The sequence below is a fragment of the Osmerus mordax genome, chromosome 3, assembly GCF_038355195.1.
Source record: "Osmerus mordax isolate fOsmMor3 chromosome 3, fOsmMor3.pri, whole genome shotgun sequence".
NCBI classification, from domain to species: domain Eukaryota; kingdom Metazoa; phylum Chordata; class Actinopteri; order Osmeriformes; family Osmeridae; genus Osmerus; species Osmerus mordax.
The window spans coordinates 18605999-18618540 of NC_090052.1; the positions used below are offsets into that span (position 1 = coordinate 18605999).

At 42.4% G+C, this 12542-nt stretch overlaps 1 protein-coding gene across 1 annotated transcript in view; it reads right to left on the reverse strand.

Moving 5' to 3' along the window:
• LOC136939918 (ras-related protein Rab-26-like) overlaps positions 1-12542 on the reverse strand; it is a 44991-nt gene that overhangs the window by 6866 nt on the left and 25583 nt on the right. The window lies entirely within an intron of this gene.

Below are 12542 nucleotides of genomic sequence, written 5' to 3' on the forward strand. Positions count from 1 at the left end.
TTTTAATTAACTCTATCTGTCCCTGGGTGCGTGTGCATGTGATGGCAGAGCCCAGATGAATAGGAGGTGTGTGATTAACAGGTCGTTATGAAGTGTGGAGAGGCAGCCGCCTGGTGCATTCTAAACAAACAATGTCATTAACAGAAGCAATGTTCGCTAGCTTGCCTGGTCGAGGTTTAGAAATATACTGTAGGTCTGACACTAGGCACTGAAGTGCTTCCAAAATGATTGAGAGAGATAACCAGATCTGAGAAGACACCATCTCTATTTTTTGCTCTTTATATCTTTTTGGAATCCTAACACATTCATTATAACCCCTGCAACACATTAGCAGACTAATGTTTGATTCAGCTATCCTTTAAGCCCTCTTAACATTTCAATGGACAACACTTCATGAACAAACTCAATATGGTAAAAATATATTAATAACGTGTGCAATTCAACAAGTCTAAATGTCTCCGGCTAGCCTCTCTTTCTCCCTCTTCTTTTCATTCTCTCTCCCTCTTTTTCTCCCTATCTCTCTCTCCCATTCCCTCTAAAATGCTTTTCTCGGCCTCTCCCTCTTTCACTTTGTTGACATCAATCATTTTCCATGGCAGCTTTGGTATAGCCCATCTTCTATGTCCAATTACAAGCCCTCTTATCAGCTTGTTTGAAGGAATGGTGTTTTTCTTTCACCAGACACCTTTGGTAATTGAAGGCTGGGAATTGATGTCTAAGACGTTGTTGCCTCCTGATTTGAATGGGCAAACAGCTGCAGAGGGAGAATACTGATGCCACATGATGAAATGTGAAGAAACCTACAAAATTGTATCTGACTGAGTTGCTGGCCATGGAAGGACGTGGCCATGCTGTGAAATGTCAGTCTGTTCTTCGCAGATGGAGGAGAGGACAGTAAAGGCCATCTGGAGGTCATGTATCCCTCCACCCACGGTACCCAGCATGCACCTGGCATGCTGATGATCTCGCTTTGCTTCGATAGTAGTCTCGATGCCAATGGCGAGGATGGTGGAGATAAGGTGAAGAGATGGAAAAGAGAAGAGATGGCGAAGAGAGAGTTGGAAAGACAGAAGAATAGCGAGAGAAAGGAAAGGAGAGAGAAAGAGAGAATCCGATCTTTACGGGCTCCATCATCCGAGCCATACCTCATGACCTGTTTGGAACCGTGAAAGAGAGAGGGCGAGAAATAGAGCGAGGGAGAGTTGACAGACGCCAAGGTGAGAAGAAAGGCAGAGAGGGCAAGAAACACAGGAAAGGTGTAAAGGTGGAAAGAGCAGGAAAAAAACGAGAAGTAATGAGAGGGAAACGGACTGTGGTTGTTGCTCTATTTTGCCTTCCTGTCACTGCTATGACGGTTGGTGCTACGTGAGGGTACAGCCCGCAACCAACGTGTGGGTTTTTTTGGTCTAGTTTTCTGATGTAAACAGGGCATGGATGCACCCTAAATGATCTTGTCTGAGAGAAGAATGAGGGAGAGCTGAGTCAGTCTCCTGAGCCATCTCCACATCTTTGGAAAACAAAGCTATCATTCAGTAGATCAATATTGGATGTGCAGTATTCCCATAACCTTTCACCTTCCTTGTTCAAGTATTGTGAACGATTTGTCAGCAAGTGCTGTTCCCCTTGTCTGTCCATAATTAACCAATACTATACCCGTGCTACCAGGGTACTCTCATATTCATACCACAGGGATACAGGAATTTGTATCAATATTATAGCAGTACTTCAGGAATAATATCATTTCTGATCCATACTACAGAAACGCTCTCATCTCTATTCCATACTACATGATACTATCATCTCCAACCCATATTACAACCATACAACAGGGATACAACAATCTGAAATGTATCCTACACCAATACTGAAGGAATACTGTCATGTGTAATCTATACTACAGGGATAGTACATGAATATTACTGTATATTAACTATAATCCATTCTACAGGACAGTATTAATTATAATGAATTTCGTCTCTAATCCATTCTATAGGGATCATACATGGATACTACTGTATATCGTCTCTAATCCATACTACAGGACAGTACAGCGACACTTCAGCATCAAAGCTCTACTCTATTTGGCCACTTTCTCAACTCACTCATGCAGGGAAATGTTTGAAAGTCACTGAGCTCACCGCCAGCTCCCAAACACTTCTGTCACACTATTGTCGGAGGGGATTTGCTATGGTTGACAGTGCAGCTCTGGCTGTGCTTTGATCAGAGTCTCTAACCCAACAAGACAGTACTGTGGAGGCTCCTCAGGCAGAGTCATGGCAAGTCAAAGCCCAGGCAGGAAACTCCAGAGTCGGGGAGAATGTGAGCGTGGTTGCCCTGGGAGGGAGGTTGACAAGAACAACATGGCAGCTTAACCAGACACAGTGGCAGGTTTTAGGCTAGTACCAAGGGTTTACAGGGACGAGATGTGTCGGAACTGTTGGGGTTCGGGTGCTGAATATGTTTATCCTCTTCACGTACACACCACAACACAACACACACACACACACACTAGTATGACACACAACTGTACTAACCTCAATTCATTTGCCGGTGACAAGAAAACAAAGCAATTTCTCTTAAGAGCTGACATCTGGGTAGGGGTATGGAAAGAACATGGACTTGCCTGTTCCTCTAAACAAAGGGAGAGAGGGAAAGCCACTAAGTCTTTACTCCCTGGGTTTTGTCTTCAAGTATCAAGAACAAGTTTGAGTGAGTCCCAGCATGTGAGTGAGAATGATCATCAACACCAGTAATGCTAGTTAGAAGGGCAGTAAGGTTATTTGGAACAAGTTCCTTTTGGGATGATTCATATTGGCTCTGAGAATGTAACTGAACATTTGCTAAGAGGACAGAACAGAGATTGGACTAATGATGAATCAAAATAGACTTGAATATTTTTCCAGAGAATATGCTGACGACACAGATCAAGTAAAAACTAGAGAGGATACAATTTCTGGGGAAATTGTAGGGTGTGCTTGCTTGCGTCGGTTGCACAGGGGTCTGTATATTTTATATAAAAATGCATCGGGCCTACTTATTATTTATAAAGATTACATAGATTTAAAAGCATCTTTTTTTTGCTGCTCATTTACAACTCAAAATACGAGTGAAGTGTAGAATGAAATATGATGTCTTCTCATTTCCCCTGCAAGAGGCAGCTGACAGGCTGAATCAAAACGAATACATTTGGCAGACCGGTGTACAAATGGACCTAATCTCTATGACTTAAACGTCCTTTTAAGTTGTTCCTTCTCGTGATATTTTCAGGCATTTAGCCTACTCATATTGCATTCATTCATTAATAAAGAACCCCCTTTGAAGATTATTCTACGACTTTACCGGCAGAAGATAGAATCGCGATTCAAACAGTACCATCTGCTAACTGAAAATATGCCCCCAAAAACGTAAATAAGCTTGCCATTTATTTAGTGGAAAATAGCTCATTCATAAAAAGCTCACTGGTAGCGATCATTGTCAGTAACAACTCAAAATGCGATATAGCCCTGTGTGGAGAAGCTGCCCCGGTAAATTCTACTACTACAGTACAGTACTGTACTAGACTACTGCTGTGTTCGTCTTGATAGCGATTGCGTTGGTTGAATTCGATTAAACGTTCCGTTGTACGGTTTAGGCTGAAATTAATTATTTTCATGAACAGATTGACAAAGTTTAGGCTGTGGCAATGAAGTTCAGGTTAGTAGTCAGATAGTTTCCCTACTGAAAGACTTTTGAGTAAGGGGAGTGCCGAACATGTTCTGTTGCCGTTTGACTTAAACAGCTGAGGAGTTGTTGTTAGCTACTCACACTAGTTTCTCGGGTACAGTAGGCTACAGCGTTGCAGTGAGCTACACTGGTTTGAAACCACAGGTAATGGTAATTTCACCAACAAATCGTTTACTAATGTCAGAATAAATCCTACAACGAAAATGTATATGTGAGGAATGTTTATTTTAACGATTGAAAACAGATACATCATAGACCACTGTAGTATGTGTTGCCCGGGCAACGCAGGCTAATGTCATGATGCTAATATGTCAGTGAAATAGTAGACTACTGTTTCCGAAAGTAGATGTACTTCCTTAATAATATCAGCTTATATTGTACATTACACATCACAATTGTGTGTCATATCACAAAGTAAAATGAGTAAATATGTATCACCCTGGCCTCTTTGTTTGTGGCGTTTCTGCAGCTGCCTTGCAGTAAAGCTATAGTTAGCCTAGCTATCCCCCAAGTTAACAGATGCGAAACGAATGTTCTGCCAAAGGTAGTCACGCGTGTTTTCGTGACATTATTGCAGACCGGTGTAAAAATTTACCTAATCTCTATGATTTAAACGTAATTTTAAGTTTTTCTCTTCTCATGATATTTTCAGGCATTTAGCCTACTCATATTGCATTCATTCATGAATAAACAACCCCTTTGAAGATTATTCTACGACGTTACCCGGCAGTAGAAGATGGAATCGCAATTCAAACGGTACCATCTGCTAACTGAAAATATGCCCCCCAAAACGTAAATAAGCTTGACATTTATTTAGTGGAAAATTGCTCATTCATAAAAAGCTCACTGGTAGCGATCATTGTCAGTAACAACGCAAAATGCGATATAGCCCTGTGTTGAGAAGCTGCCCCGGTAAATTGTACTACTACGGTACAGTACTAGGCTACTGCTGTGTTCGTCTTGGTAGCGATTGCGTTGGTTGAATTGGATTTAACGTTCCGTTGTACGGTTTAGGCTGAAATTAATTATTTTCATGAACAGATTGACAACGTTTAGGCTGTGGCAATGAAGTTCAGGTTAGTAGTTAGATAGACTTTTGATTTAAGTAAGGGGAGTGCCGAACATTTTCTGTCGCCGTTTGACTTCCTAAACAGCTGTGTACTGTAGCTAGATGTTTTTGTAGTGTGTCTCGCGTAAGCTACAGCGTTGCAGTGAGCTACACTGGTTTGAAACCACAGGTAATGGTAATTTCACCAACAAATCGTTTTCTAATGTCAGAATAAATCCTACAACGAAAATGTATATGTGAGGAATGTTTATTTTAACGATTGAAAACAGATAACGCTACATCATAGACCACTGTAGTATGTGTTGCCCGGGAAACACAGGCTAATGTCATGATGCTAATACTTCAGTGAAATAGTAGACTACTGTTTCCGAAAGTAGATGTACTTCCTTAATAATATCAGCTTATATTGTACATTACACATCACAATTGTGTGTCATATCACAAAGTAAAATGAGTAAATAGTTATCACCCTGGCCTCTTTTCTTGTGGCGTTTCTGCAGCTGCCTTGCAGTAAAGTTATAGTTAGCCTAGCTATCCCCCAAGTTAACAGATGCTAAACGAATGTTCTGGCAAAGGTAGTCACGCGTGTTTTCGTGACGTTAGTGACGCAGTGACGTTAGTAACGTCAGTGACTGTGGCTAGCAAATTAGCCACCGTTAGCTTCACTTTTCGCCACAAAAACTTAATTTAAGCTTAAACCATGCAACGGAACGTAATTTCCAATAGAAGCAACTCAATCGCTACCAAGACGAAACTTTTGACACCTACGTTGTCTATGTAGGCCAAGTATTTACTGAGTTTTAGGGGGGCAAAAAGAAATAAAAATAATAATAATAATAATAATATATATGTGAGAGAACAAAGGTTGCGCTCTCGCCGAAGGCTTGAGCACACCCAAAAAGAAACAGAAATATATATATATAAAAAGAGAAAAATTATAATTGAAAGGAAATTGTTCCCCTGGAAATCTGTAGTCAGCAAACTCCCTGCTCCTCATCCCTCTCAACCGCTCAACTTTTCAGGTTGGTATTTCCAAATAGCAGTCAACACTTTCAGTTAGGACACAAAGATTGCTTGCAGAATAAAAATCAATTTCTGAAAAGAAATCTAAGTATTTTCTGAGGTGTTAAGGAAGTGAGGCTTCTCAGAGCGGAGGGAGAGGGGGGTCGGCTCCTGGGCTTCGAGACGGCCTTGGTTGAGCAGGCGAATGTCTCGCTTTTGAAACGAAACTAAGTAAATATAGATGCAATTAGAATGCCCGGCGGAGGCAGTTTAACCTCAAGCCCTCATCTCTGGCTTCAGAAGCACTGCAGGGAATAGGAAGAGCCACAGCATAGAACAAGCTTCACATCATGGCTGGAGAGAGAGAGAGAGACAGAGAGTCAGAAAGAAAGTGAGAGGGAGAAGGAAAAGAAAAGAGGGAAAGAAACGAGAGATAGAAAATCCAATGAGAGACAAACAGATACAAAGTAGGGACTTGGATGAAGTTATCTCAGAGACAGCACCGCTACAATAATCCCCTCTGATATCACTATCCTTCCATCCTTAATTTTGATGACGACTAAACCGTGGCCACTCCTACTTCTTCATCTAAGAATTCTGAAGGTACATTAGCAGTCAGCCAGCATTGGTAAATCCATCCAACTCTCACATTCATGACCTCCCTGGCCTCATCTGCTTCAACACGGCCCTCAGATGAGTTGCCCCAGCGGATCCCTGGAGTGTGCTCACTGCATGGCCCTAATTGGAACATCTGTGACACAGAAAGCCATTATGGGCTGTCGAGCGTCGCTTAGGAGCAAAGGTGAGAGGTCTTTCACAAGTTGCACATACCGACAGTGACTGCAGTCACCGTGGGGACGAGGGTGTGTGTGAAATGTGTCCATCCACTGTTCTTGGCTAGCAAATGTGGTCGCAAACATGGTAAATTGACTTTTACTTGAAAATCCGAAATGTATGAATACAAAAGAGGAAATTAATATTTGATCGCGCAAGATAGGATTGAAGGTTGTCTAGGGTAAATACCAAAAAGATTTTTAAAAATCTGCATTTATTAGTCTGACAAAAAAGTCCTGATTTTAATGTGAATAAAGCTAAATAGTCTACATCATTGAAGACAGCGCACAATCCATAAATGTCATGAAACATTTAGTCCAGTCCTACAGTACATACAGCCAACTTATACAGACTCTATGGTATTGGTTTGCCAGACATGCTAGAGATCTACCATGATCCAGGAAGCAGAAAGAAGAGTGTTTAGACCTGTCACTTCCAAGATCTGTCACACACAAAACCACTTTCATACATTGCTTTGGAAAAAGGCATCAACTAAATCATTCAATATAAATGCCACAGCACATTCTTACATCCTTTCCTGAATGTTCACATGCTGGTTTTCATGTGATAATTGTTCTTGTATGTGTTCAGACTGTGCAAATTCCAGAATGTATGTTTTGTTGGAGTTGAGTTACATCTACATTTATTCATTTAACAAATTATTTTATCCAAATTGACCTATACATTGTGCATATATTATAATAAGTGCACATACTAGAAAAGGATTAAGTGGTTATTCCCAAGGAACAGTGTGTTTTCTAAAACTGTGCAACAATAACATCATCGTAAATATAACTTCACAGACGCAAGTTACTGTCTGTGGGCGTCCAATGACTCAATCACAGACTGTCAATCAAACTGACATCATGTCAACGAGAGCAGACGATTAGTCATGAAGGATGATACCTACACACAGCTCAGAGTCAGTTTTAGATGGAGTTCTGTGGGAAAAAGCACCTGGTTATGCTTGAGACCTTGAGGTAAACACGATCTGGATTAGTGGGATTTATGCACTTAACAGTAAGACCACATGAGAGCCATGGAAAACAACTTTGTAGAGTAAATCACCGCATGAAACTTCTATACTTTTGCTCCTACGGTGTTGCGGCTTGCTGGTTTGCCAAGCTTTTCCAAAGTTGGGGGGAGTAAGATGGGGGGTAATGTGGGGTACAGTCCTCTCTCTGTGTCTGCCATCATGTACATCAATCATCCTAAAAGCACTGACTGTTACAATCTTACAACCTCAGCAGAACACAAGTCTTGTAAACCTTGACAACAAACATTAAACCAGAAGTGCTCGACATAAAATCTCAGCCTTAAATAATTCACAGAAACACATTGCTGTACCTCCAGTTTACCACAGAAAGGAAGTCAAAAATGTGTATAGTAAGTAACATTAGATGCTTTCATGCCAGTTAGAAAGTCATAGAGAAGGGACTAAGCATGAGTTCAATATGAGACAATCCTTTCTCCCTCATAGATGAAGAAAAAAAGACAACAATGAAAGATAATTAAAAGGAGATGGTTCCCCTGGAGAGCGCTTGGCAGCACACTTCCTCCGACTAATCCTTCTTAACCTCTCAGCTTTGAATATTTGCCTTTCCAAACCGCAGTCAATGCTTTTGGTCAGGACCAAAAAAAACACTTTTTGTGAAGAAAATAAAAGTATTTTCTGAGGTGTTATGGAAGTGAGGCTTCTCAGAGCAGAGGGAGAGAGAGGTCGACCCCTGGGCTTCGAGAGGGCCTTGGTTGAGCAGGTGAAAGTCTCGCTTTTGAAACTAAACCAAGTAAATATAGATGCAATTAGAACACCCGGTGTAGGCAGTTTAACCTCAAGGCAACAGAGGAGGAGAGACAGCTTGACTATGAGTTTGAAGGCGTTCTCTGCCTTTAGTGTGACAAGCTTCACTTTCATTCTGGAGTAATTGGACACACACGACTAGAACAGAGACCAGCTCCAGTGTAGTCTGTAGGGGTATCTATCAATGAGTCTTCATAAAGCTATAGAGGCTCTAAACAAGAGTGTGCTAAAATATACACTATAGTAGAAAAAGTTGGATCCACTTACTGTACAGGTTGAATCTCCTCACTGGCACTACGGTCATCATCACAGACAATAACTCATGGATTCAGGTTAATAAAAAAATAGAATAAATATCTATTTTTATGGTAGAAAAATCTGGGCCCTGGAACCATAACAGGATCCATATATAAACACTTTAATACAATCTACTGCCAACGAGGACCTGTTTTGCTGTGTGCTGGAAGAGATGTCAAGATCTCACATACACTCCAGACAGCGCAGAGCTGCAAGACTTTAATATTAGTAACAATACCCCAAATGAAACATATCGATATGTACAGCTATGGTCATCAATAGTAACTGAACCATGTCTGAGCACTACATGCTGTGATCTAGCTAGTCACATCCTGACTGTATTTTGCTCTTTGCTCTCTATTGAAAGTAACATCTCTGAATCAGGGTCAGATATGACTGCATATTCCTCTCTCCCTCTTAGGGCATTTGCTCTACCTTCAGATTGGGATCTCAAGCATCCACCTTGCTAAACCAAGGAATCCATTTATACCCAGACTCAGTCTTTTGGTAATTTATGATGACAATGATAATTGTATTAAATGCAAATTGTATGTAATTGTTATCTTATTTTGTATTATTGACTGTGATAAGGGGAAGAGCTTTATGGAGGACAGTATTGCACCAGAATAATATCTCAATTTGCTCAGCGGCATGGACTCCGGGGATGAATCAAAGATTAAAGAACAATGGAGGAAGGGTGTTGTCCTAGAAACTCAGAACTGTTTGTTCACGGTGGATAGTTAAACATTGGATCAAAGGCAGCGCAAATTAGATTACGTTGCATTGGACTCTGATTGGGATAAAAGAGAGGCTAATTTGCTAGAGGGAGAGAAAGCTAAATGGATTTATAAAGGTTTGTTAGTTTTGGTTGCAAATCGAATATCATTCATCCTGAGCTATGTAAGGAGGAAGCAGGTCGTGTTTGTGTGCAACCAACAACATAGAATGCAAGGCATTCCTCTTGTTCGATGGTTATCTTTAGAAATTAGCACTCCATTGTTTCTCAAAGACATGTCTAGGGTCCTTTAATGTTTGAGCATTTTTAGGCCTCTGGGGTCCGAGGCAGATGTTTGCTCCTTATCCATATATTACTGTTGTGTTATGTGGGACAGAGACAGCATAGAGAACATACTATTAGCTACACATATGAGGATTTACAATTTTAGATGTAAAATAGCTCCTGACTCAGTCCAGATAAAAACATTTCAAAACAACTCCTGCCATTCGTTGGCCTTCAGCACACAAACATATCCATTATCAGCATTGTGTTGATGGGAATTGCATATCCAACACTGTGTGAGCTTATGGAACCTGTAATCATGCTGAAGTATTTCCTGATCCTCCATGGTAGTGTTGTGTAGCAGGACTGTTCCTGCTGTGGATTTTCTAATCACAGTTTTTGTATCACTCCCCTGACTCCGTCATCGCCTGGGTAACCAGACAAAGTGCCAATCTCAAAACAGTAACACCTCCAGCTTCACATAAAGGAAAGCACTTAGCGGACAAAAAGCTATAATTATGAAGAGGTATTGCATAACAATGCACATAATCACATCTGATAGAGAGAAGAAAATCATGATTCTCTCCCTACTTTGTGAGAGAACCGATGGAATAGCTTAAAACATTACCTATTACCATTACTTAAATGTTCAAATGGAATACAGGGTTGGGGTTAAGCTACTCTAAAAAGTTGAAGTTTTTCAAAGTAGTTTCAAAGTACTTTTCCTTACTTTGCTGGTTCAACCAGGTGAAAAAACGTCATCCCAAGCACCACTTGCCACCAGGCTTCAATGCTGAGTCAGTGCAACTGAATGTCACTGACTGCCTGTCTATAAAATCTCAGTAGTGACCATCAGCCCTCCCCCTGGCACGCACAGATAAATGAAATTGAATTGGAACGTCTGCAGAACGTCTAAGTGCCAGAGCGTGAGGCATCAGTGTTGGTGGATGTGAGGAGCCGTGTATGGTCTGGCCCCTGGGGGGCGACAGGTCAGGTCATGGAAATGTCCTGGCCGCCAGTGGACGAGGGGGAAGGGAAGCACTTTGCTTTGACACCATGATTGGGCAAAATCAGACTGTGCATGATGGATCAAAACCAAGAATAGGCAGTTGCCAGGGGATGCTATGGGAGAGAGGATGTGATGAGGAGGATGATGACGGCGATGAAAATAATAACAGCGATGCGGATCAAGGTGACGACGGTGACAATAACGACGGCAGGGAAGGTGACCGTGATGAGGTCACTTCTCGATGGTCAGTTAAGGTTCCTAAATTACAGGGCAGCAGTCGACCCGTGACGAGATGACAGCGATGAAGAACCATGGATGACGTCAGTACAGAAGCACACGCAGCCACAATCCTGGCAGAGCAGGGCGAAGCACGGCATGTCGTCCTACAATGACATACTGTGCTTCCGAGTTTGTGAAAGGACAAATGTCTTCATTTGGACTCCATAACTAGACACACGCTGACAGATTCATGTAAATGTCATCTCAATCCTATTTCCCTTTCACCCAGTTTCTCCAAGACCCAGACTGCAGCCAAGCATGTTCCCAACAGAAACTCCCGTCTGTGAGAAGGCAACATGACATTTAACTAGCGGCAGAGTGCAAGCTGCCTCTCCCCCTCTCCCATGCCCCGAGGACGCGGGAAGATGGTGGAGAGACAGAAAAGGTTTACGGTCCATGTTTACCTTCCCTGGTTTCTCCCATCTCTCACACGCAGGCACGGACACACACACACACACACACACACATACTCATATTGTACAGGCCACCCTAACACACAGACACACACACATAAACAACATTCCATTTCAACAAAGCCAAACCCCTGACGAAACAGCCCCCGAAAACCTGACAGATGCCTCTTCCACACTAGAGACGGAGACCGCAGAGAACATCTGCCATTTTAACAGGGCTGGACTGGAACATAAAGGAGCATGCAATACACTTTGAGAGAATAAATCCCTGTTCAATTTCGCAGCCATTGATTAGTCATGCCATTGTTAGGCAGAGGGCTTTGGCAGAGTATGCAGCCTCAACTGGACCCCGACCAGGCCACTGGGCACCTCAGGAACCTCTGGTGGAGGTGGTGGCACCAACACTGTAGTCCAGGCTCTGGAAGTGCCAACGCTGGAATTTGATGCGAGTTCCAGACCACAAGAGTTGTTCTGCCCAAGACTAGACCTGAAGCGGCTATTCAGATACACACACACATTCAAGTGGAAGATTCTAAGCATTCCAAATTTCTGGTCTATCGTCGTGTCTTTCAGTCATTTATAAATATTGGCCTTGGAGAGCAGAATTGAGCGGTGTTCCTGGGTACTGTGAGGGTGCAGATGCTTTAAAAAAAGGACTCAGGACCTCTCCTCTATCCCCTCACCTCCCTTCTGCATCTGGTCTGCATCTGTAGTAATAGAATACAGCTACACCTTTTCTTACAATATGTTTCCGAATTGACTGTACTGTCATATAAGAAGGCTTAAAAAGTTTGAGGTAAACTGTAGTTATGACAGGTGAACATTCTGGACGACGAGCTGAAAGCAGGCTTGTGATACTACCTCCATGCCCATCAGTTCATCATTACAGCGCCCCTGAGGAGAGGGAGGCCTCAGAAACAGGGAGGGATGGACAGATGGACAGATCAGGGGTCTGTCAGAAAGATGGACAGGCAGATGGACCCCCCCCCCCCCCCCCCCCCCCCCCCCCCCCACCCACACTCCAGGTGCTTTAGGAAGTGAGGACCAGAGACAGAACAGGAATCAGCAAATCCTTGGGGGGCTAGAGCTACTGCAATACCTGCCAATTACAGACA